We start from the raw sequence: 27,840 nt of genomic DNA on the forward strand, positions 1-27,840 counted from the left end.
TAAATAATGTTTATGTTAGCACAACATGCAATTGTAGAACCTTTCAATATTGGACAAAATAAAACAATAAAAATCAAAACACAACCCTATGTGAAACATGTATGTAATCCAGGTGCTATATATATCCCTTGCAGATTTAACGTTATTTGGATGAGTGACACTGATGCACTGTGATGTCCGCTCCAGCTTCCAATAAGACTAGCCTACTTCGTGTAGCTACACGCCCACTATTTTCTTGCCAGCTGCTGCGACGAGAAGGAAGAGAAACGAGCATGCAGCCGACTCCGCTGAGCTCATGTTATTTGTAGTGAGCAATGCCCATTGCCCAGGCGTTTAAACGCAAATTAAAACACCCTGGCCTTTTTATCTCTTTTATTCTTTTGAGCGGAGTGGTGAGTGCAAGCGGGTGAAATCTGTATCGAGCGGCGAGCGGTCTGGAGCGGAGTCCAGTCACCATACAGGTAAACCATAGATATAAATAGGGGAGTAAACACGAATTTTGGAACGAAAAAACGCATTTAAAAATATATACAAAATACAAAAAATGAAAGTTGTATAACCCTCCCTAAAGCCAAAATAAAAAACACAAGTCCATCCCCAGTACTCAAAAAAATATTTGATACCCCTCCCCCTTTCTGCACCATACCCCCCCTCTCATAAATAATGAACAGTCCCTTATCTGATGATTGGTGAGCTGGAGCAGTTGATTGGGTTACAACACCATGTGCTCGGCTGGGTCTCATACAACTCAAGGTGCTGCACAGGCTCCATTATTCTAAAGCCAGACTATCACAAATCTATCCCAATGTAGATAACAGATGTGACAGATGTAGCCACGCCCCTGCCAACCTAAACGTGCGTTCACACCGACCTATTAAAGTTTTTCGCTGGCATCGAGTTTACATACAAAGTCAATGCAAACGAGCATTTTGAGCGTATATTCGCCCGGGAGAAAAATCGCTGGGCGTCCGAGCGACAGAGAAAATTTGCTCGTCGCCCGAGATGAAATATCCCAACTCGAGCGAAATGACGCTGGCAAAAGTTGCTTGCTGCTCAATGCTGATTGGCTGCCGTCTGAGTCAAGGATCACACTGGCTTGCAACAAACCGCTGGTTTATTAGTGTGGCAACAAATCGCATTGACAGACTGACATGAAGTGAAGTCTGCACTACTGGCAGAGATACGGAAGCTCGCGCAGTGTTGGGCAGTAGCTTGCTACAAGTAGCGAAGCTACATAGCTTAACTACATTTCTCAGTAGCTTGGTGGTAGCTTCACTACTTTTGAACCAAGTAGCTTTTTCAGTAGCTAAGCCATTTATAGACCCAAGTAGCTTGTAGCTTCCCGCAAAAGCTACAAGCTACTTGCCAGAGAAAATCCATGAGCAAAGCATGCAGTGGAGATTTCTGCTGGGGTTTGGATTAAACAGGAGGAGACATTGCATGTCAAGTGTGCCTGTGTAGCCAATAAAGCACTTCCAGTTCCATTATGGCGGACAACAAGTGCCTATTTGTTTGGTGGAAAGTTGTTCTTTGACATGAAGTTGATTCAATGTGAGAAAAAAAAGTAGGCTAGCTTTGATGTAGCAAGCTGCTTTTGCCATGTTGCTCGTAGCTTAGCTTGCTACATTTCTCTGGGGATAGCTTCAATGTAGTTTAGCTATATTTAATCGAGAGTAACTGATAGCTTAGCTTACTACATTTTCCAAGTAGCTTGCCCATCACTGAGCTCGCGTTAGGAGCACGCTGATAGGCTTAGTTTGTAAACAACTACGGTGGTTCGTAGTGGACAAACATCATGACATTGTGTTTTCCTCCTGTCTAACGTTAGCCAGATGTCCGTCAATTCTTGTGCCTGTTGACGAGTGATTTAAACACAGCGACAGAGCGATTCCAAAGGGTTGAATCGAGCGACAGGGAGAAAAATAAATATCTCGGTGTGAACACAGCTTTAGTCATATGTTCTATTTCTGTCCCAATTTATGTTCATTTTGGGACATATTCTCTAAAACCCTATCTGACATCTTAGGAATCGAGCTGCAGCTGATTGCTATTTTTGGCGTTCCTGGTATTATTTAAATTTGCGCACCAGACACCTAGACATACAGTGATCACCTTTTCCTCCCTCCTCGCACGAAGGAGAATCTTACTATCTTGGAAATCACCGGTCCCCCATCATCATTCATGGTTAGAGGACACGATGAGTTTCCTTAAACTAGAAAAAATTAAGTTCTCACTAAAAGGTGCTGTTGGAAAATGTACTGATAGATGGAACCCTTTCTTTCACATGTAAATAGCCTTCAGAGGCTTCCAGCTGAGCAGCAGGTGGAACTCACCGATCCTTTCTTTTTTTTGGTTATGGTTTATTTTTTCTTATTTTTTTTATTTTCTTTTTCTTTTTTTCTTTCCCTTATCACCTGCCCCCCCCCCCCCCCCCCCCCATTTAATTCCTGTGTGTGTGTGTGTGTGTGTGTGTGTGTGTGTGTGTGTGTGTGTGTGTGTGTGTGTGTGTGTGTGTGTGTGTGGGAGGTGGGGTTACATGTTAATCTGTGTGTAAAGAAGAGACGGGGGGGAAAGTAATATTGAATGTCGAAGATGTATGTATGCATTTTTTTTTTCTTTTCCTGTGTCTTTTTTTTCCTCATTTTGTCCGTGTTTTATTAAAAAAAAACTGAAAAATAAAATATTTCATGAGGCGTATTTGGGACGCCTCATGAAACCCTGATGAAAAGACCTGCCAGTGTTTTTGGTGTTTTCTCACCTAGTTGGACAACTATTATGACAAGTTCCTTTAACTTAATCTTGAAGTGTGTCTTCTGAGGCAGAAACACAGAGTGTCCCCACCCCGTAACCATTGCAACCCACTCTGCCTGATGAGAGAGCAGAGCATGGAGGGAAAGTGAGAGGAAATATAGGCTACACAATCTACTGTATTATATTGTAGGCTACACCAGCTGTTAATAGATTTTGTAACTTATAGGCTATTTCTCACTTTGCGTTGTGGCACTGTGCTGTCTGTCTTGACTGCCCGTGTGCTGTCGGTCATGCTTTCACTCCGTGAGGTTATCATTTATTACTTTGTTTTTCACTGCTTGTGGCGTGCGGGTCGTTCCCGATGTTCTGCATCAGAGTTAACAGTCCTGATCGGGATCAGACTGTGCTGCCAGTCTGCTGGTCAAGTGTATGGCAGAATGATTTGCTCGTCTGACATGGTGACATTGTGAAATACAAAAAATAGCATGTAGTCTGATCTTGGCATTAGTCAAGTCAACCAGTTTACTGGCTACAGGCTGTGCACTGTAAGCACATATTTGCGCAGTCACAAATCTACTTAATGATGTGCGCTCATTTGCATGCCATAGTTAAGTTAAATAGTTTGCACTGGCAGTACTTATTTTACCTGCAGTTGCTTTTGTGCCATGCCTCAGATTGTGACATGTTAGTAGATCTGGACCTAAGTGTGTTGAAGTGAACTGTGTGGGACTTTTTGTTTTTGTTGTTTTTTGATAATTTTCTGTGGCATTCTTTGCCTTCATACGACAGTAGGCAGACAGGAAAGGTGGGGAGAGAGAGAGAGAGAGGGGATGACATGCGGCAAAGGACCGCAGGTCTGATTGGAACACAGGTCAGCCGCGCGGACTAAGCCTTATGTGGTACACGTTCTACCAGGTGAGCCACTGGGACACGCCATGTTTGGGACATTGTTAAGAAGCAAGAACACACTGGTGAGTTCAGCAATTGTAAACAACCTGGTAGACCACAGAAGAGCAGTGTAGTGGATGACAGAATAAACCCCCTTTTCAACTGATGAACAGATCAAGAACACTCCAGCTTGTAGGTCTATGAGTAGATGTGTCCCCTGGTAAGCCTCAAGGATAGAATGGCTAGGTTACAGTTTGCAAAAAAGTAGGCTAGATGGAAAAACCTGTGGCAGATGATGGCAGACGGATGAGACAAAGATCAACCAGTACCAGAGTGATGGAGAGCGGAACATGTGGAGCAAAAAGGAACAGCTCATGATCCATGCATACCACCTCATCTGTCAAACATGGTGGAGGTGGTGTTATGACTTGGACATGTATGACTCCACTGAACCTGGCACACTTGTGTTTATTAGTGGATGGTATTGTCGGTCGGTCGGTTCATCACCTTTGGTCACGTGTCCCACAGGAAGTTAGACGGCAGACTCTCAAGCAGGAGTTTTGCTTCCACAAAATTCTTGTTGTTGATGTCAGTGCTGGTGGCAGCAACAGGACAATGATCCCAAAAATAGAGATCTTGACTGGCCAAGTCGATCACCAGAGCACAATGAGAATGAGCTTTTAGCTTTCTGAAGAGCTGAATGAAGGCAAAAAGCCCCAGAAACAAGATGGCTGCAGTATAGAGCTGGCAGAGTATCATCTGAAGTCTGTGGGTTTCAGACTTCAGCCAGTCACTAATCGGAAAAGATGTGCAACCAAATATTACAATTACATAACTATAGTTAACTTTGTGTTAATTACTTTTGCTCCTTTAAAATTGGGCATTATATATACAAAGGGCTTTAATCACTTCCTACACATTGTCACCCTCTTAAAATAATGGCCTAAGTCACTTTTTGAGGAAAATGATATTTTTGCCTAAATCATCTCTTCATGATGCTGGCCACCTCTGGTAAAATGTCCTAAGTCCTTATTTGAAAAGATCATGCTGTTCCTACCTGGTAGTGCAATGGCCTATGTCAAGCGTGTGACTTAGGCCGTTTTATTTGTGCCTAAGTCAAGACAATGTGACTTAGGAAAAATAAAATGGCTTAAGTCACACGCTTGACATAAAATGCAACTGTAAGTCAGGCCTAAGTCAGTTTTTTGTTTGCCTAAGTCACAATGGCATGTTCGTAAATTGGCCTAAGTCATCTAATCAGTCATCTAATTGTTTTATGTTACATAATTGACAGTGTCATTTGTATGTCAGTAGTCATCTATTGTCATAAAAAAAAATTGTGGAATGATTAATAAATATCATATATTCTGTATTTGGTTCAGTTTTTTATGTTTTCTGAAAAACTTGAAAAAGTGACTTAGGTCATTATTTTAACACATTGACTGCCAGACGTTTTTTTTTTGCTGTAGGTAGCTTCTGCCAAGCCGTTTTTTGAGGATTATGGCTCATTTTATAAGAGCCGAGGATTCGTTTCAGCTTGGAGTTTGTGAACATACAATATCTCAAAAGTACTAATAGAATGTGTACTTTCTCTGTCTAAAAGAGTTAGTTTGTAGAGTTAGTAGTTATGTAAGCATTAGCAGTTGAATACAGCATGGTTTTAGCGTGAGAAAGAATATTCAGAGATAAACGGCTTTTTGTGAAATTGGATGGAACAGTCACTTTAACCATTCATTTTTGGCTCTCTCTCTCTCTCTCTCCCTCCCCCTCTCGCTCTCTCTCTCTCTCTCCCTCCCTCTCGCTCTCCCTCCCTCTCTCTCTCTCTCTCTCTCTCTCTCTCTCTCTCCCTCCCTCTCGAGTTGCTTCAACTCCTCCCTCCGTGGGCGGACAAGCTTGTCACCAGTCAGTGCTTTGCTGCTCTCCTGTGCCTGCATGTCTGCACGGCCGCTGTTTGAAGAAGTCGGGATGGACTCGCTCGTTTGGAGTTTTGGTTGAGAGAAGCTTTTGCGATTCTGGTCATATTTATGCTGCGTGTTTCAAAGTGTGTTCCTCCACCTGTAATCTATCACCCGATCATAGTAGATCGGCTGAATCTATTATGTAAATTTGCAATCCCGCATCGCCAGCAATCAGCGCGAAAAGGAGAATGGCTGGGCTGAGAATGGCGTGACAAGTTAAAAAAATGCTTTCCTTTCTCTAGCCAGGAGAGCACTGTTGCCACTTAGTGGGTCGGTGGAATGGGTTGTAAACGTTCGGTGGCTCCAATAATTATATAAGAGATGTAAAAGGCTTAGATGCACAACCCACCGTCAAAAAAAAAAAATCGATGCCAAAAACGTGTAAACACGTTGTTGGCAGGGAACAGCTGGATTCTGAAAACGTGTTCATACGTTGTTGGCAGTGAATGTGTTAAGAGGGTGATGACATGAACCTGATATGAATGTAAATAGACTCAAAGTTGTCAGTCATGAGCTGACATTGTTTAATAATAGTGTCCTGGATTACCGAGCCAAAACAACAGAAAATATGCCACTGTTCAAATACTTATGGACTGCACTGTGTAGATAGACTAAAATCAAATACTTATGGACTGCACTGTGTAGATAGAGTCAAATCAAATACTTATGGACTGCACTGTGTAGATAGACTAAAATCAAATACTTATGGACTGCACTGTGTAGATAGAGTCAAATCAAATACTTATGGACTGCACTGTGTAGATGAGTAAAATCAAATACTTATGGACTGCATTGTAGATGAGTCAAATCAAATACTTACTGTATGGACTGCACTGTGTAGATGAGTCAAATCAAATACTTATGGACTACACTGTGTAGATAGAGTAAAATCAAATACTTATGGACTACACTGTGTAGATAGAGTCAAATCAAATACTTATGGACTGCACTGTGTAGATGAGTCAAATCAAATACTTATGGACTGCACTGTGTAGATGAGTAAAATCAAATACTTATGGACTGCACTGTGTAGATAGACTAAAATCAAATACTTATTGACTGCACTGTGTAGATAGACTAAAATCAAATGCTTATGGACTGCACTGTGTAGATAGACTAAAATAAAATACTTATGGACTGCACTGTGTAGATAGACTAAAATCAAATACTTATGGACTGCACTGTGTAGATAGACTAAAATCAAATACTTATGGACTGCACTGTGTAGATAGAGTAAAATCAAATACCTATGGACTGCACTGTGTATATAGACTAAAATCAAATACTTATGGACTGCACTGTGTAGATGAGTAAAATCAAATACTTATGGACTGCACTGTGTAGATGAGTAAAATCAAATACTTATGGACTGTACTGTGTAGATAGAGTAAAATCAAATACTTATGGACTGCACTGTGTAGATGAGTAAAATCAAATACTTATGGACTGCACTGTGTAGAATCAAATACTTATGGACTGCACTGTGTAGATAGAGTAAAATCAAATACTTATGGACTGCACTGTGTAGATGAGTAAAATCAAATACTTATGGACTGCACTGTGTAGATGAGTAAAATCAAATACTTATGGACTGCACTGTGTAGATGAGTCAAATCAAATACTTATGGACTGCACTGTGTAGATAGAGTAAAATCAAATACTTATGGACTGCACTGTGTAGATGAGTCAAATCAAATACTTACGGACTGCATTGTGTAGATGAGTAAAATCAAATACTTATGGACTGCACTGTGTAGATAGAGTAAAATCAAATACTTATGGACTGCACTGTGTAGATAGACTAAAATCGAAGCACTGACGTTTGTTTGTTTGATTCACAGGGAAAGGAAAGGACGAGAAGGAACCACTAATGGGTAACAGCATTTCTACCTATGTCCTACTTTAACTGCTATTTTTATCTATTCATTCATAACTACAGCATGTGAAGTAACATGAGATTAAAATAACTGATGCTCGTTTTACGGAATAACTGGTGCCTGAAGCTTTTGCCTGAGGAATGAACACTTTGACAGGCTGTAACCTCTGTATTTTAGCTAAAGGGATACGCCAACTTTTTGTGAATTTCTCTCATTTGCCATAACCCCCATATAATACATAACCATGATACATAATGCCTTTACCGTCACTGTCCACGCAGTTTACAGTGAGCTACAGTCAAGTTAGTATCGCCATGGAATGGAGGCTAATGGTACAGCTGTTCAAAATCACCAAAAACACACATCTCACAGCGCCAAAATACATGTGCTTTGGGTACTCACCACCAGTGTTGGGGGTAATGCGTTACTGTAATCACATTACTTTTGTCGGTAATGAGTAGTGTAAGGCACTACTGTACCTAAGTGCAGTAATCACATTACAGTTACTAATCAAACGCTTACCTCGTTACTTGCGTACTAGCAAGATAAGTAGTCTATAGAGAGAAAAGATCTCCGTTTTAATAGCAGATCCTGTGTCCCATCAGACGGGTTATTTAACTGCACAGCAGAATCAATCATGGTGCCAATATTTCAACTTTGTATTAACATGCAGAACAGCACTATTAGTCGACACATAACTTATCAGATAACTAACATCATGCATGTAGAACAATACATCATTTTAACCTCCAAAACACATTGACAAACAAACAATTGACACAAAAACACAGTACAGGGCATGCTGGGAACTCCGCCTACTTTCCTCTTCCACGGGTTAAATTTCCCAGAAGGCTTTGCATAACTTTTTACACTCTGTTTTACAATTAAACCAGGCTAAAAAAGTGTTAGATATAAATAATATGTATTTTAACACGTTCACTGCCGTGGACGAGATATCTCGTCTTAAAAAAAAAACGGTTGACTGCCGTTGACGAGATATCTCGTCTTAAAAAAAAAAAAAAAAAATTGACGGTGGGACGTGGATCTAACCCTTTTACATCTCCTATATAAATATGGAAGCCACCGAACGTGTACAACCCATTCCACCGACCCACTAAGTGGCGACAGTGCTCTCCAGAGTAGAAAAAGCCGAGCCAAAACTGCAGGGGAAAGCGCGAGGAAACCATTCTCATACTGTAAAATGGATTGGCGAAAACGCTTTCGCTTTCGCGCTGACGCACAACGGTGGCGCACAACGGTGGGGGGTTCCAAAAATAGACTGGGTGCACACTTTGAAACACGCAGCATAAATAAGCCCAGAATCGCAAAAGCTTCATCAAAGCTCTCAACCGAAACCCCAAGAAACGAGCGAGCCCATCCAGACTCGCCCAAAGAGCGAGCAGGCAGGCAGCAGCAGCAGCAGCAGAAACTCACTTGTGACAGACCCGCTGCACAGCCAAGGAGGGCGGAGGAGAACGCCCACGGAGGGAGGAGTTTGAAGGAGAGGGTTTTTCCTGCTGTTATGGAGTAAATTACTGTTCAAAACTATTGTTTAGATGTCTGACGTCTTACTGATGCGAAAAATAAATGGTTAAAGTGACTGTTCTATCGAATTTCACAAAAAGCCTTTTATCTCAGCTTAAATTTTCAGACGCTGAAACCATGCTGTATTCAACTGCTAATGTCTACATAACTACTAACTCTACAAACTAACTCTTTTAGACAGAGAAAGCACACATTCTATTAGTTATTTTGAGATATTTTGTATTCACAAAATCCTAGCAGAAAATAATCCTCGGTTCTTGAAAGATGAGCCAGAATCCTCAAAAAAACCACTTGGCAGAAGCTACCTACAGTATTGAAGAAACGGCTGGCAGTGAATGTGTTAACACAACATGCAATTCTGGAATATCTGAATATTGGACAAAATTAAATTAAATTAAATGTAAACGTAAACCATAAGAGAAACCCACATACAGCGATGGGGTCTGTAAATACCCCTTGCAAATACAACGCGTTCTAGTGAAGTGGGTGCAGTGCGGTATGCTCCGTAATAGTCTGCCAGCAATCTGCCAAAAAGCGCTGTCTTCTACAACAACTTTTTGTTGCGCGGAAGGACAAGAATGCGACACTGCAAACGCCCTGGACAGAAGCAGCTAGCTACGGTACGACATAAACCTCTCAAAGCATCTGCAGTGGAAACATGCTAACACAAAGCTGGTTGCAGACCCAAGCTGAGTCGCCTGCCTCGACCCCAAGCAAGCAGCAAAAGCTTTCTTTTCACCAGGTAACATCAAAATCAGAGATGGACAGGCTTGTTGCCTCCTCCTACATGATAGAGGAAATGTTGCCAGTTTCAACAGTAGAATGAAATCGCCATTTTTCAGAAACATATTGAGCAAAATACAGATGGCAGGGAACGGACAGCCACCATCAGACAGGAAAAGTTTTGCAACCTACCTTATTACGATAGAGATTTGTGCTAATATATGGGCATATATGTAAGGATTAATGTTGTATTGTTAACTGGCAAATTACGTGACAATGCATCTCAGGCGATGTTACGCAAAAGTAATGTAAAAGTAGTGTAACGAATTACTTTCTCCAGGGCGTAATCAAGTAAAGTAAGGCATTACTTTTTTTGAAAGTAATGTGTAATGTGTAATATATTACTTTTTTGAGTAACGGACCCCAACTCTGCTCACCACGAGATGAAATATTAATCCAAAATGCAGAGAATCGCTCTTTTTTTTAAGGAAAAGAGATAGCCGGAACTACTTTCCAAACATGGCTGCCGGGTGCAATGATTTGCGCTTGTTTGTTGTAAAGATCCTACAGTTACCTGAGTAGTGCCAGTAATTTTGTTACAGACATTAACCACCTTAAGCCCTAGTTATACTTTGCGGATCCACGAGTCCACCATTGTCCGCGTGACGTACATGTCATCATCAGAGGGTGTGCGTGCATGCTCTCTGCAGACAACCGCATACCTCCAATTTTTGATGTCCGCAGAGTCTGGAAAACCACAACAGATGCTGAATTTGAAGAGAGGTGTTTTACACCACGCTGAAGTTAGTTAAAGGGGGACTTACCCCCCAGATATGTAACAAAACGGCATGCTGCTTGATTTGAAAAAACCTATGGGAAAAACCAAGAAATGACGTCTCCTCTTGTCTCACTATACCCTTTGGCTGTGCCCAGCTCAGGATTTTTTTTCCGGAAATCGACGCCATGACAGTTTCCGCGCAGTTTCCCCAAAACATCCCAAGACAAAGTTATGAGAGCTACAAAATCTTTATAAATATCAACAACTAGCCAACGCTGGTGGCCTGTATGGAAACAGCGTTGCTCAAAATGGTTGAAAGTTATATCAATTTGGTCATTCAGTGGCGAACTAGAAATTGACTCCATTGTCTCCCATGTACAGTATGTGTATGTAGTCTATCTAAGTATCGTTAAAAGAGCCTGGTGACGCGAGACTCGTTATCGCAGCACAGCACAACAGTCAGGACAAACCCCGCGCTCTCAACACGCTCATGTAATCACAATGGGAGATTTCTCTACATTATTCCCTTGTCCAACTTGTCATATACACCGCCATGAAGTCCCATTTTAATTTTCGTTTCTCCCTTTTTCGTGATTCTTGTCAAAAGGTGTAGTCCACCTCTGCGTTTTCCTCTCGAGCGCAGAGCAGAGCTGCAGCGGGGTATTGGAACATTCTCCCCCTCCCCCCTCCCTCCTCCTCAGGCCCCGGCTGGCGGCGGCTCATAGGCGAAACAGCCTCCTGCCTCCTGCCAGTTCGTCTAGGACGCTCGCCCTCACAAAACAACAACAAACAAACGCAAACAAAAATCGCTGGTGTGCGATTTTTCTGCCAAAAAAATTCTGCACAATCAGTGTCTGAAATTGGGTACAGGATTGCGGGAATGCCGCATCTGTTTGCGCAAACCGCTGCATACGACCGGACAAGCCGCTTGTCACAGACAGGCGGGCAGAGCGTCAGTGCAGCAGCAGCAGCTCAGTAGCCTATAAGTCACTTCACCATGCCTTCTCCTCGTCAAAAGTGAACCAGGAAAATACATTTAGGCTGTAGGCTGCTTTTGTAAAAAGGGGCACAGAAGAGTCCTCTCTCTTCTCTCTGCACAATGAAAGTGGTTGAGTGGTTCTCAATGTGGGGTCCGGTGACCACCAGTGGTCCTTGAGAGGATTCCAGGATTCTTTGTTATCTCTCAACCTAATATACAGTATATGGAATTCTGGACAAAATCATATCTATAAAAGAAAATAAAAAAAATCAGATTTGCATCTGAGAGACCAAATCTCATCATATGGGGGTCCATTGCCCCAATGTGAACTAAATTAGGGCTCCTTAGTATGAAAAAGGTTGGGAATGATTTACAGCAACACAATGCCATTTCCTTCCTTTTATGATTATAGTGGCGTTTATTGATAGTATTGTGTTACATAGGAGTTGGTAGGAAAATAACAGGCGATTGTAATCAATTAACAGGTCAAGTGACACAAACAGCCAATGAGCTGTGTGTATTGTAGTGCCATATTGGTAGGAAAATGCTTGTGACATCATGGGAATAGGCTTGGAGTTGTGAGGAGCCGAAAGGGTACAGGGGGAGAAGGGGAGTAACTATCTTGAAATCCCATAGTCTTTGGGTACAACGTGACGTCAGGTTGTACCAAATCTCCCATTCATTTGAGGGCAAAAAAAACACGCAGTGTTCAACCCATAGAGGGCACTCATGTGGCTGAAAATGATACAAATGGTACAATGGCAACAGTTTCTCAAATGTGGAAATTTTGACCAGAATTCTTCACACACCCCAAAGTCATATATATTGGTTAAAAGCTGAAAAAAAGTGTTTTGGGAGTAAGTTACACTTTAAACACTCATAGATCTCATCCTTTTAGCAACATTCTCACGAATCCCACAGTGGTTCACCTGCTTTTGAGATCTGCAGTTTGCTTCCCTCTCCCCCCTCTCCCTCTCTCTCTTCACACGTCCTCACCTGCGACTCCAGAAACGAGTATTTAAACAGAACGACTTTGGCTCAACTCGGGAGTATATCTAGGGCTGTAGTTATTAGTACATTTCTGTTTTTGACCTTGAGAGACTGAAATCAATAGCAAAAGTGAGCACAGACTCAACAAAAGAACAGTAAGAAATTGTCATCAGGGTCTTGTCTGGAACATAGTGAGTTTCCTGAGACAATAGAGACCCTGCTGGCTTATATGATAGTTAGAAAACAATTGTGTAGCATTTTAGAATAGAAACCTTCATATCTTGAGGATACTTGCAGGTGAGTGAACACAAAGGCTCTGTGCTCAGTCCTGTAAGTGTAACACTGAGCAAATGTGTCCAACTGTTAATAAGTGTGAAATTGTTTCTTCATAGGAGAAAAGGACAATGCCAGCAATGCCTCCAGCCACTCTGACTCAGGTGAGAACTCTTAATTCTCTGCTATGGAATGATTTAATGTCAGGAGTTTTACTGATATGATTCACCGTAAGAGTGTTTATGTTAATCACCAACCTGTAGCAAACCACAGCAGGAGCCATTTGCTTTATGATACAGAATAAAGTAATGACTCACCCCCGCAGTGTTTGGAGGCTTACTTTTCAAATGTATTCCACTACAGAATACTGAATACATGCCCTAAAATGTGTTTTTAACCTATTCCATGAGAATACTCAAATGAAGTGACCTATTTCGAATACTTTGGAATACTTTTGGATAGGGATGCCCATTTTCCAAGAATTCCGGAATCGATCATTGGTAACGTTAATGATCAATCAATCGATTAATTGTAATTAAAAATACAACATTTTCCAAACAATACCAAATGCGTTTTTTCCTCATTAAAACCTTTATTTATACAGCACCAACATATTGTATATTTCTCACAGCATGGCATAGCATAGCCTACGCTATGAAACATAGAAAAACCTAGTTCCACAACTTTTAGACAGTTCAATTTTCTGCCCCCTCACTTAATTTTTTTTTTTTTTTTTTTTGTTATAGAATAGTTTATCTATAAAGCCCAGTTAGGCAATGTTTGTACCTGACATGTTTCGGCTGCTGTTTCTGCAATCTTCATCAAATTTGATCAGTTTAAGTTGATGTAGGCTACCCCCTATAAACATAGCTCTGTTGTTTCAGAATTGGCAGGGAAGAGCTATTTGCTGTGCTTTAGTTGTCACAAGGTGTCAGAGATGTAGCTATTTATTAAATTTGAACCTCACTGCATGTTGTAGTGATCATGACGTGATTAAAACACACACACACACACACACACACACACACACACACACACACACACACAGAGAGAGAGAAATCAGCTGCACCCAAGCACACAGCATGCCATGAGCAGAAAGATGGAGACAACGCATCTGATCACTTTATTTCTTTAATTTAATGAGCCAGGCAGATAGAGCAGCAGGGTTGAAGGGAGGGAGGTAGGCTCCATTGCACACGCAGACAATTTGCATGCTTCATATGAATTTCCGAGCAAATAAAAACAAATAAAAGTATCCCCTTCAATTATTCTTTTTTGTTTTAAAGAAAGTAGCTGTATTCAGAATACCACCAATTTAAAATGTAACTGGACTGAATACAGAATACTTACATTTTGTATTCTAAATACTGTATTCTGAATACATGTATTAATTTACTTCCCAACCACCTGAATCATTGCAGTGTCTCAGAAAACTATAACAATATTTTCTCATGAAAGCTTATGATGAACTCTCATCTCAAGTGCCAAATACATTTTAGGAGGTGTTTTTATGTAGGCCAATGGTAAAAATCCCACTGGATCACATAACATTCACAGCTGCTTTTTTCATCGGATCAAATGATAAATTGATACTTGATAGACGTAGCGTGATCCTCCCATGTGCTACGTCCTGCCGGTGAAACACCTCGCTGTCAGGTGAAAAGAAGTGGCTGGTGACTGCACATGTATCGGAGGAAGCATGTGCTAGTCTACAACTCTCCCCAGATTGGCAGAGGGGGTGGAGCAATGTCCGGGACAGCAGGGGGAATTGACCAAGTACAATTGTGGAGAAAACGAGAGACAAATCAAAGAGAGAACTAAGTATTACTGCTGTGTGTTGCTTAGCAACATTCTGCTAAATGTCATGGTGAAGGACTACATTGCTTGGTGCAATAATGATTATTAGCTATCAATATAGCATTTTGTTTTTGTAGCTGAAACCTTAGCCGGTATAACCTGACGCTGCCAGATGGACAAAAATTTAAAAAATCTGTCTCCGTCAGGTCATCCACACGGGTGCTCTCTACACTCTGCTCACTCACTCACAAACGGACACTTCTCATTCTTATAGTTGGCAGATAGTTATTTTAATCTTTCCAGTGTGTATGTGGAAAATAATGCCTTTGTCCACTTGCAGGCCTCAGCGGCACACAGTCTGACCCCGAGCAGAACGGAGCAGTGAAGGTGGAGATGGTCTGAACTGTCTCCAAAATAACATCATCTCCATCTGAGAACACCAAGCTGAGCTGAGCCATCTGAAAACAAGCAGTGCTGCTGCTGACCTGTGCCTATATTAGAATTGAAAGCAGTGTTCTTCAGTGTAAAGACTTTGGGAGAATTTGGCCTGTTGGTCAGTGTGAGAACATAGACACCAAAATTATCCAGCTTCATGTAGGAGATTTTTACACAAAATGATGTAAAATACTACTGAAGTAGCAGGGACTACTTTCCCTGTTTCCATAGGAAGTGAAGGTAGTGGCTGATGGGAGACTCACTGTGTACAGCTCTAAATCACTGCTCAGTGGATGTGGTTTCTCACCTGAAATAGTTCCAAAAATAAACCTGGCAATAGTCATCTGTTTTGAATTAGCAATACTTCATATTTATTGACCATGTAATAATAAATTATATTAATTTGGCATTAAAAGTGTGGATAATGCTAATAGCATACAGTCACTTAATATAGTGGGCTGATTTCGGTGTCCATGTTAAGGTAAAGGTAAAGTCCCACTGATTGTCACACAATGTGTGAAATTTGTTCTCCGCATTTGACCCATCCCCTGGGGGAGCGGTGAGCGGCAGCGTGCGCCGCGCTCGGGAATCACATGGTGATTTAACCCCCCAATTCCAACCCTTTGATGCTGAGTGTCAAGCAGGGAGGCAATGGGTCCCATTTTTATAGTCTTTGGTATGACTCGGCCGGGGATCGAACTCACGACCTCCCAGTCTCAGGGCGGACACTCAGACCACAAGGCCACTGAGCTGGTTTTATGTCAAGGCCACTGAGCTGTTTTATGTCTATGTACAGGCAAGTTGACCAACTGGCCAGTTTCCCCCAAAACTCCCAGTATTCCTTTGTCCCATGATGATTCAATTTTGTTGAAAGTTTAACTTAGTTAAATAGGATAAATTAGAAGACCCAAGTCCTCACAATACTGGACCTTGATTGGCCGACAGCAGCAGCAACCAATAAGCCATTGTGAGGTGTTTACCAGAGTTAGTCTGAAACTGACTGTAAAAGAAAGGGTGCGTTTTTTTAAATGCAATAACTTTGAGTTTAATCTCCCGAAACATCATTTTTTAACATGTTTGATCCCAAAATAGAGGACATTTTGATTTCCTATAATATGGGGCTCTTAAAGGCTGTGCTAATATTGCACTTATGTTATAATTCTAATAGGCAACCTTCTTATCATGTGGGTAATGTGTAAAGAGAATATTTGGAGCCTTGAGAAAAACAGTGTAACTCCAGCACCTTGGCTCCTGCGTCACATCACTGGCTTGCTATGGAAGCTAAGCCGGTCTGGCTGTAGTCAGACCAGTAGGAGGTGCTCTTCCCTCTGGTCTCATGAATAATCTCCCCAATGCCCCAGGGCAGAGACAGTTACTCTGTCCTGTGAGTGAGCACCGTCCTTCGGATGAGACGTTAAACCGAGGTCCTGACTCTCTGTGGTCATTAAAGACCCCATCAACACTCTTCGCAAGAGTAGAGGTGTAACCCCGGTGCCCTTTGGAGTGTAACCCCGGTGTCCTGGCTAAATTCCCACACAGGCCTTCCTTTCATCATGGCCACCTAATCATCACTCATTACTTAATTGGTTCATTCAGTTCTCAACTCTCCACCGTGATGCTGATGCTGATGTGTGCTGAGTGTTCTCGCTGCCGTGCATCACCCAGGTGGCTGCTACACATCTGTGGTGGATGAGTTGAGTTCCCCATACACACACACACACACACACACACACACACACACACACACACACACTCTGATATGTAAAGGGGCGGCTGTGGCTCAGGAGGTAGATCTAGCGGGTCGTCCACTAATCAGAAGGTTGGTGGTTCGATCCCCAGCTCCTCCAGTCCGCATGTCGAAGTGTCCTTGGGCAAGACACTGAACCCCGAATTGCTCCCGATGGCTGTGCCAGCTCCCTGCGTGGCAGCTGGCCGCAGGCACGTGCACACATAGACATCAAAGGGGGCTTGAGCCCCTGCCTTTTTTTCAGTCTGTAAAAAGTGCCCTTTTCTGACCATGAATACATTTCTAATGGTGCTTTGTATGGAGTTGCCCTTTCCATGCCGTCACTGAAGGCAGCATTCAAAGAGAAATGCCTTTTCCGAACTCTCTTGGCCTTGAATGCACCATTTATAATAGGCTTCTGCATGGAGCAGTGTTTTTTTAAACCGCCCCTGAAGGCAGCAGGCAGCAGCCCAAAAACACATGTGGCCCGTCCCCGCCCACTCCAGCAGCAGTGCGCACTGAACTCCGCGAGACGCACTGAACTCAGCCAGACAGAGCAGCAACCACGACATGCAGCAGCACTGGCGCACACAGTCTGACACAGATATATAATATCAGTCAGTCAGTCAACGTGAATCAGGTATGTATGTTTGTCAAAACAAAGAATTACACAGAGAGCCACCCATTTGTTTCATGTTGAAATTTCGGCGGTACAGACAGGCATGCAGCAGCGAGGCGAGCAGCCTGTACTGCCGTTTTACACCCCGCCAGAGAGCACCAAACACAGCCTTCATGTGCTAGGAATGAGCCCCCAAAACATGGAAGTCACCTCGATGCTTTTTTATGCTTTTAAAGTGTGTGTCTAGGTGCCAGGGCACTGAGGGCAGGCCTCTGGTCTGGAGGGGATGCAAATCACATCTTATGGTGGTATATGTAGCAAAAACGGAGTTAAATGACTGCAACTGTAATTCGGCTTTGTCTGATATCGATATGTATTCCGTAGCCACTAGCCAGTGACGACGAGGCTTGAGTGAGCCTCATTTATGGCTACTGGCCTGGGTAGTTGTGGCTCTTGTTCGACTTGAATGAATGAATGAATGAATTAATTAATTAATAAATAAATAAACCACCCAATAAATAAATAACCAAAATATAGGGAACAAATGCAGAATTGTTGCTCTTGAAAATATTTGTTTGTCAATGTGTCTCCTGATAAGGGCAAGGCTGTGTAGAGTAACAATAATGCTGAATTGCTTCTAGAGCTTCATCAGTGACAGAATACTGCAGACCCCTTCCACACAAAGTAACCAGCTTTTCTTTTATTTATTTTAATATTATTTTTAATTCAAGCACCTTATTCCAGACGGGTTTTCTGATCTCCTCCTTCACTATTTGGAAAGGGATGTTGTGTTGTTGAATCAGCAAAAAATAAACAATTTTCTAATACACCTTATCTAAATCTTCTGTCTTGCTTTTTAGAATTATGGTTAAAATGCATGGTATATTACAAGCCTCACTCAGTATCGTTCAATGTTTCTGCCTGTGTTGCTATCTCCTAAAGGGAGAAAAGGAGCAAATAAATATTGATGCTTAAATGATTTCACAACAGTATTGCAACAGCATGCAACTTTTATATACTAATATTATTCAGTTTGTGAGTTATTTTTCCGTGACAAGTCTCATCCTAAAATTAGATATTCCTCTAAATCTGGTTAAAATTGGAATATTTAAAATGAGTTATACCCCTAAATTGGCCTTCAAATTGCCTCAAATTGTAGTAGTGCCCTTTTATGAATTTGAGCCCCTGCCCCTCTAATGTTCTGTGCACGTCCCTGGCTGGCCGCCTTCGGTGTGTGAATGGGTGAATGTAGGCACATTGTAAAGCGCTTTGGATAAAAGCGCTATATAAATGCAGTACATTTACTATTTCCATTTAAAGCGCTTTGGGTGCCTTAAAGCAATATATAAATCCAATCTATTATGAGACTTTTTATTGAAAAACAATTTAATATTTTTTTTATATTGTACAATTGCCGCTGATTGCATTCTTAGGGTTACCTGATTTACATCCTGTTAAAAACGGGATGCTGTGTGTGTGTGTGTGCATGTACATATGTGTGTATAGAGCTCAAACCTGGGCAACCTAAATGTGATTAAGTTTGATCAGTATCATTCAGCAACAATATTACACTTTCTAGGCCTGACCATGATTACATTGGATATTGAAGTGATTGATGATGAGCTCTGGAGACATTGCTCTTCTGTGTGTTTCCACTGGAGCAGGAGGACGTCTTCATAGTCATGTCAGGCACTGTCAGTGCTGTGCAGCCAAGTCCAGTGAGCTCAGTAAGCACTGTCAGTAAACTGAGACAAAACAAACAATACATATCTACTGTATCTAAACTGTGTGAATAGAACAATTATAAATGAGGGAAAGAAAGTGTAATATTTGAGCAGATGTGTGATTTTTCTCATGATTCTTCTCATCTTGATCTTATTGAGCTAAAAGTGATCTTTTTCTAAATGACTTGTTGATGTAGGACTGTAGACATGTTTGAAATGTTTTGAAATTGTGCAATCGTAATTTAACTTTTGTTAAAGATGCCATAGTATGTTCAAAATGGCACAGTATGACAGATATGACTATTATGACAGATCAAATATTAATAAGTTCTCCCTTTTTGGGTTTGACGATACAATTGAATTGCGTTTAAATGATCCACACAATGAAACACCCGCCCACGTGCGGTGTGGTGGTCACTTGTGATTGGGGGAGATTTCCCCTCTAGTCAGGAGCCAATCAAAATGGTTTTAATGTGTGAAAGCAACACATACCCACAGACAATAGGGAAAATATCTTAGTCTCATACATTTGTGTTTGTATAGTATATAAGACTTATGTTGATGGTTTTTGTTTTACTGTTTAATTCTGTTTACTTCCTGTTTAAAGCCTTCAAGGAAATATGTGCCTTATTTTTCTGTCATGTTGAGCTTGAACCATACATGACTTAAGTCATGTTTTAGATGTGTGTGGTTCTCAAAGTGGGGTCCAGGGACCACCAGGGCTCCTTGAGGGGGTTCCAGGTGGTCCCCAGCAAATGGGTTCCAGGTGGTCCCCAGAAAATGGATGAATTGTTGGATTCACTCACTAAAGTGCGACTGGACTGGAAATAAAAGTAACGCCACTTATTTCCTTAGAGGGGTATATATCTGTCTATTTTACTTGATTTGATTCTTCTAATGTAATGGATTTTGCTTATTGTTCTTTTACATGAGCCTTATATTTTTATTGGAATCTTTTTGGTTCGACATGCGCTTTTTTAATCTATTTTATCTCAAGTACTTTGAATTGCCTGTGTAGCAAATGGCACGTCCTGAGATCGCCGTGTTGGTGGTGTTCCCAGACCATATTTTTTTCCTAGTATGGGCCAGGATGACCACGCCCCAAACTCATTTGATTGGTCGCCGTGAAACTGCTTCTTCTGAAGAAGACTTCCTGAAAACGTGCGCCAAGTAAAAAAGATGTGGTTAAGATTAGGGTTAGGTGGAAATGAGTTCCAGGCGTGGTCATCCCAGCCCATACTAGGAAAAAATATCTATCTGGGAATAACACCAACACGGCGATATCAGGACATGCGGAATATACAGTAACCCTTTATTTTACAGGTCCCTAACTACATATGTACACCAATACTGTGTAATTACATTAGTGTTCATGTATAATTACATAATAGTTCATGTAGTTACCTATGAACTATTTGTAATTAGACATGAACACCAACGAATGTAATTTGTAATTAGAGATTGCTAAAATCCAGGGGTGGATTAGAGCCACTGAACTTCTGATTGCAAAGCACGCAGCTTTAACCACTCAGCCACCAGGGCTTTCTGACTTTCATTGTGGAGTTTGAGAGGAGAACCAATGTAATTATTACACAGTTACATTGGTGCTCAATGCTCATATGTAGTTATGGACCTGTACAATATAGGGTTACCGAATAATATACTATAAAAAAATAAACCTGCCTTAAACCATTAGCCTATTTAAGAAGAGTTATCGTTTTGATCATAGTTGTATGTTATCTCTCTACCTACAATACAGTCGTGGGATTTTGGACAAAATCAAATTGAACAGAAAATATTATCAGATTTGGGTCAGAGAGACAAAATCTCATCAAATGTAATGTTGGTCAGTGGATCTAATGTGGACTAAATGAGGGTTCTTTATGAAAAAGTTTGACAATCACTGGTTTAGATTGTAAGGAATTTGATTACAGCAGGAATATGATTGTATAATAAGGTATGTTATTTTATGCTGATGGGTTTTAATAAAGCAAAGTTTTGCATCATGTGGATTGACGTTTGATTTGATAAACTGAACTGAAGAATTGAGGTAGCTACTTAATCCCCAAGGGGCAAATTCCTCTGTTACAGCAGCAACAACATACAAATATACAGAATATAGCCTACTGCATAGATACATAATAAAATATGAATAGAACTAAAAAATAAGAAATATGCGTAGCAGTGAATATAAATTAGTGACATAATTGGTCTATCCAAGTCTTAGAAATACAGTATAAAACGGTAAATTTAATCTCTTATAACTATTACTACTATACTCTAATAGTGCTATAATACTAATATTATTACTACCACTACTTACTCAGATACTGATAGGCTATATGAGGGATCAGCCGAGCAGCATTTTGGTAAACAAACCGCGTCACTGGGTGGCAATGGCAATGGAACCCTATGCGTGAGTCTGAGCGTCTGACTCTAGCCGGCTTTACAATTTGAAAAATGCGACAGTTTACGCAACTTTAACACGACATGCATAATTATACATCAAACTCTTGAGCTAATTCTGCTCTCACTCAGAATGTCAAAATATAAGCGATGTGATGTATAGTTTTTGAGATATTAAAGTTTGTTTGGCACAACTCATACTAGTTAACTGCTGCGGGGTTACGCATTTTTGAGTGGCAGTGACGTCACGCTGATTCCTCCTATATCTCTCTTACATTTTTATGCCTCCGCCGGCGAGCCGGATCCAGCTTGTCCGTCCGTAAGTCCGATGTTCGTTAGCGCAATATCTGAGGAACGCCTTGATGGAATTTAATCAAATTTGCCTCGAACATCGACCTAGACTCAAGGATGAACTGATGAGATTTTGGTGGTCAAAGGTCAAAGGTCAAGGTCACTGTGACCTCTCGAACGGCATTTTTCAAGCTTGTTAACGCGATATCTCAGGAATGCCTTGACGGAATTTCATCAAATGTGCTTCAAACATCGACTTGGACTCAAGCATGAACTGATTAGATTTTGGTGTTCAAAGGTCAAGGCCACTGTGAGCTTTCGAACACCATTTTCAAGCTTGTTAACGCGATATCTCAGGAATCCCTTGATGGAATTTTATCAAATTTGCCTCATTAACTTGGACTCAAGGATGAACTGATTAGATTTTGATGGTTAAAGGTCAAAGTTCAAGGTCACAGTGACCTCACACACCCAATTTCCAAGCTCTTTAAGGCAACATCTCAGGAGCGCCTTGACGGAATTTCTTCCAATTTGCCTCAAATGGCGATTTGGACTTAAGAATGAACTAATGGCGGAGGCATAAATCCACGGTGCGGTCGTTCTAGTCTATATATATACTAGGGATCGAGTGCGCTACGCGCACTCGATTCCTAGGCTCGCCCGCTGTGCGGCCTCGCCCGTCCTGCAGCTCGCATTTGCAGCTCGACCACTGCGCGGCCTTGCCCGCAGCTCGGCTGCTGTGTGGCTAATGAGACCAGCATCACTGATGATGTCAGATTTATGACATCACTGATGATGTCACAGTGGGATTTATGACATCACTGATGATGTCACAGTGGGATTTATGACATCACTGATTATGTCACAGTGGGATTTATGACATCACAGTGGGACAGAGAAACAGACAGAGCCCTATAGCTCCCATTTGTATACTGATGATGATGATGATGATGATGATGATGATATCTGAAGGCCCGCTGTTGTGTCAAAAAGTTGCACCGTGGGAGGTCATGTTTTCGCCCGTTTGTCCGTCTGTTTGTCTGCAGGATATCTCAAAAAGATGTGAACAGATTTGCACTAAACTTTGCAGAAAGGTTGGTCATGTGACCAGAACTGATTAATTAATAAAGGATTCATCATGAGTTAAGCATCAATTCATACACATGTGTGCACCATTATTAAAGTGTTAGCTAAATTAGTTTATCCACCTTTTTTGACCAGTAGGTCTACAGCACTGCTCTACAGAAGATAAAGTGCTGCCTGACGTTTATAATTGACGAATTATAGGTTGCACAAGCCAAGTTAAACTTCGTTTTTTCTTTTTTTTTTTCTTTTTTTTTTTACATTTCCCCCTCCAGATATTGCCTAACATCCAATTAACTTTGATATTTCAAATTTTAATATTTATTGCATGCACATTGCAAGGACAAGACACCGGACCCTTCTCTCCCCAAAGTCATGTGAAGCAAATAAGAGAAAACCACCAAACTTTGCAAAGTTTATGACCCATAATAGTCATACAGTAATAGGTTATACACGATTAAAAAAACACGATTTCAGACGGACAAGCCCGTCTTTATTGTCACACGATTACACATCAACACATGCACGGAGGGCCACAACACACACATGCTGACGGTGGCCGGTGAAATTTGTCCTCTGCATTTAACCCATCCTGGCTTTGTCCTTTCCTCCGGGGGGCAGGCCAGCAGCAGTGGTCGCTTTCTCGTACAGCGCCCGGGGACCGACTTCGGATGTTGTCGTCACTGGTCGGATGACGATGACGATCTGATCTTCTGCATGTTTTTAATGGGGGGGGGGGGGGGGTTATATACGGAGGAACCCCCCTGGGGGAGCACGGGGAGAACATGCAAACTCCACACAGACAGAAAGGCCCTTACGGCGAGATACCCCACCTGGGCAGTGGGCACTGAAGATATGGGGGGGAACACAACCACAGCGCTTACAGTGTCCCAGGCGAGAATCAAACTCAGGACCTTCTGACTGCGAGGCGACAGCTCTACCACTGAGCCACCGTGCCCCATAGCCTATTAGCCTACTGTAAGTATGACTATTATGTAATAAACTTTCTGTAATAAAAGCAAAAATCTTATCAGATGGGGGAGGGACCCTGGATGGGACAAAATCATATCAAATGGGGTCCGTGGTCTAATTTGTGTCAGTTCAGAATCAGAGGTCCTTCATGTGAAAAGATTCGAGAACCACTGTGTAATTTAATAATGTAATGTAATCTGATGTAGTGTAATCTGTAATCTGATGTAATGTAATGTAGCCTATGTTTCCTACTCCCAGGCAGTCCCAGCTACTGCTCTCCCTGATAAGTACTACTTCAATGTATTCTGCCTAGCAACCTGCCCTGAATTATTTTATTGGATGTTCGAGATGCATCTAATAGAGAGCCGCAGTAACGAGTCCGGAAATCATCGATGCTAACAGCCCTGGTTCTTCACAGTTTTCGCCTATGGGAGTTTTGAATGGGTTTTTGGCGCGATGCTTCTAATAATCTCTCTGAGCAACGCTGGCTTAATCAAACGCGAACCAGTGTTTAGTAATATCATCTTCACACACGAGGACCACTTTTACGAGTTTTGAAGCTTTTACGTGCCGTTAAAAGGACGGCTAGCTAGCAAACGGCTAAATGAGACTACACTTTTGAGTCGATGGGGATATATACGTCAATAACGTCACCACTTCAAAGGGCGAACACGGAAATTCTCTTTCCCTCACCTGGTTCAGCCCGTTCATCCCGGGGTAATCAGTGCACACATCAACAACAGTCCAGGTTGAGTGCTGACGTGACGTGGAAGCCTATGCGACAGTGTGTAGTTCTGGATTAGCTTAGCTCGAGCATTTTACTTCTAGGGCTCGCATTTACGCTACAAAACTCATGAAAGTGGTCCTCATATGTGAAGATTATCCGACGGAACTCTGGTTCACGTTTGATTAATCTTGCGTTGCCCAGAGACCGTAATTGAAGCATCGCGGCAAAAACCCATTCAAAAATCCCATAGACAGAAACAGTGAAGAACAAGGAAGTTCGGGACTTCCGCATTCTGCCTACAAAAATACGTCATCCCTGCGGCTCTCTATTGCAGTGCTGGACGGCCGGTCTGGCTACGCCCCTTGACACGGTCTGGCTACGCCGCTTGACACGGTCTGGCTGCGCCCCTTGACACGGTCTGGCTACGCCCCTTGACACGGTCTGGAAGTTACGCAAATACGCATGCGCTAAACTGAAGACGAACCAAGAACCTTTGGAAATAACAACAACGCAGATAACATCTACGGTAAAATATGTATAAAATACTTTTTTTTCTCTTGCAGTCTATTTTGAAATGCCACCAAATATATATAAACATTAAGTCACGTCTGCCTGTCGGTGGCTAATGTTAATTCTACTAACGGTGTTTGTGTCATTCAGTGACTTAGCATTAGCTAGTAGCTACGTTAGCTAAGCACTAACGTGAGTTAAGGGTTAGGGATGTTGTTTGGTGTAATGCAATTGTTATAGTAATCTCAATGAAATCTTCCGTGGACCTTCCCCATATTTTCTGTAGCTGTTGAGGTAAATCCAGCTAAAGAGGTATGTGTAATATGTAGTAATACATTATATTATGAATCCTGTATCGTAGCGTATGTGTATTGTGGACTCTGACCCAAGCCAAGACACAATGAGCAGGTTTAAACGCAAGGTGCGTTGTTTTATTTAAAGTCTTAAATCAGGATCTTCCCTTATCGGGGCAGGCAGGGCCGCTGGAAGTCATTTTAAGCAGGGGGTGCTGGGAGGGAGGGACGGGCCCCACCGAAAAAAATTTGGACGTTTTTTTTTTTTTTTTTTGCCATATTTAGAGGAATATCTCATTTTAAATTAACATTAGGATACTGTTGTGATGTAATTATTCAGTATTTTCTCCTTTTCTCACTCATTCAGAGCAAAGAGGGAGATATATAGCATGATGATAATGCTCTATATCTCCCCATTTGCTCTGAATACACCAGTTAACATGACACAGACTTAACATGATAGAAATATTATCAGCAAACTTAATGACTAGACTAATTATTCTGATCTGAATGGCATATATCAAGAAACATTGACTCCTCTCTTTGCTGTATAGTGGGAGGTGCATTTTTGAGTAGGCTATTAAAATAGCATGTCAAGTTCACATTTCTTTATTGCCAGATTAAACAATTCGTATTGGTTGTTGGTTGGTTCAACACAACATGTGCGTGCATGCGCGCTTCTTCTTCTTCTCTAGCCTACAAGCATGTAACTTCCTTGATTGTTATTGTTGATAATTCTATTTAAATAGGCTACATTTTCATTTCCCGAAACATTCTTAAACAAGAAAGGAACAGTGCACTGCAAAATATTTTTAATAACATTTGTAAAAAAAAAAAAAAAAATTGGGGGGGGGGGGGGGAGGGGGGGGTGTAAATTTAGGGGGTGCTGCAGCACCTGCAGCACCCCTACTTCCCGCGGCGCTGGGGGCAGGTTTCAGAATGACGTGAAGCAAATTAGGCTAGGTTTAGCCTGCGGGCCAACGCAGGGGAGTTTTCCCCTCAACGTTGCCAGGGCTCAGTCCTCGGTTAAGAGCTCCAGTAGCGTGCCTGCGGCCGAGAGGAGACATGAGCGGTAAGAGCACAGCAGACAGCCAACATCATATGCTTAAGGAGAGGAGTGTAAATAGTACATACCGCCCGACAGCAAGGAGAGGTCCCGTCTCGAGGAGAGCCAGCCACACAGTGAGCATTCAGAGCCAAGCCTGTTAACTAGTCAGACTGATTAGGAATCTGTCTCAGCTGGGTGAGCCACGCTTGGCAGCGCGCGGCTGGCAGCGCTCCCACTGATTCAATAGGCAATTTGGGATATACCTCTCATTGATGACGCGGCCCAAACAGCATCTCTGTTGGGAACCCCAGGCTCTGATGTCACTGTGGTGGCTGGTCGTCCTCCCCCTCTCACCTGCTGGGGGGTAAGCTGCCGAGACTCCACACATCCTCCCCCTAAGCTCGCTGCCTGTGCGGTGAGCTTCACTATCCCCTGCTCCATCTCTGCGGGACATGGCATCGGCGTGTGGTATGTCTTTGCCCGGTCTATGTTCCACTTTGAACTTATAGTTCTGTAGTTCCAGGAACCACCGCGTTACCCGATCATTTTTGTCCTTATTCGTCGACATCCATTTGAGGGGGGCGTGGTCGGTGACGAGGGTAAACACCCGGCCCCATAGGTAATAGCGTAGGTGGTGAATGGCCCATTTCACCGCCAGGCACTCCTCCACTGTCGAGTAGTTTCACTCATGTTTCAGTAGCTTTCTACTTATGAAGGTAACGGGGTGTTCGTCACCGTCTACCATCTGGGCCAGTACTGCTCCTACTCCTGTCCCGGAGGCGTCTGTGTGGAGGACGAACGGCTTGGCGAAGTCTGGGGCTATGAGCACCGGCTCTCTGCAGAGTGCCTCCTTCAGGGCACAGAAGGCGGCGTTGGTTTCGTCCGTCCACTGGACATGGTGGGGGAGCTTCTGGCGCGTTAAGTCATATAGGGGGGCTGCGATGGTGGCAAAAAATTTCACGAATTTTAGATAATAGGCTATTAGTCCTAGGAAGGACGTTTTTTTGTCGTGGGTCGGGGCCAATTTTGTATCTTCTCCACCTTCTGTATCTGTGGTTTTACGCACCCCCGGCCTATGGTGTACCCCAGATAGTTTGTCTCTGTCCAGGCCAACCGACACTTCCGTGCGTTGGCTGTGAGTCCTGCTCGGCGGAGGGCTCCCAGCACTGCTTCCAGTTGCTCCAGATGTTGCTCCCAAGTGCTACTGTGGATCACTATGTCGTCCAAATATGCCGCCGCATAAGCTTGATGGGGCCGGAGGACTCGATCCATGAGGCGTTGAAAGGTGGCCGGGGTGCCGTGTACGCCAAATGGGAGGACGCGGTACTGAAAAAGGCCGTCTGGGGTTGCGAACGCGGTCTTGGCCCGCGCTCGTCTGGTTAGGGAGACCTGCCAGTAACCTTTGGTGAGGTCCAGTGTGCTGACGAACCGAGCGGGGCCCAGCCGC

At 42.5% G+C, this 27,840-nt stretch overlaps 1 long non-coding RNA gene across 1 annotated transcript in view; it reads left to right on the forward strand.

Annotated features, from left to right (window-relative positions):
• LOC310785530 overlaps positions 1-18,117 on the forward strand; it is a 20,497-nt gene extending 2,380 nt beyond the window's left edge. The window contains exons 2-4 of the long non-coding RNA XR_014553182.1: positions 7,439-7,471; positions 12,882-12,926; positions 14,900-18,117. This is a non-coding gene — a long non-coding RNA (uncharacterized lncRNA). The remainder of the gene's footprint in view (positions 1-7,438; positions 7,472-12,881; positions 12,927-14,899) is intronic.
• The last annotated feature ends 9,723 nt before the right edge of the window (positions 18,118-27,840 follow it).

The sequence above is a fragment of the Poromitra crassiceps genome (genome assembly GCF_964638095.1).
Source record: "Poromitra crassiceps genome assembly, chromosome: 11".
NCBI lineage: Eukaryota > Metazoa > Chordata > Actinopteri > Beryciformes > Melamphaidae > Poromitra > Poromitra crassiceps.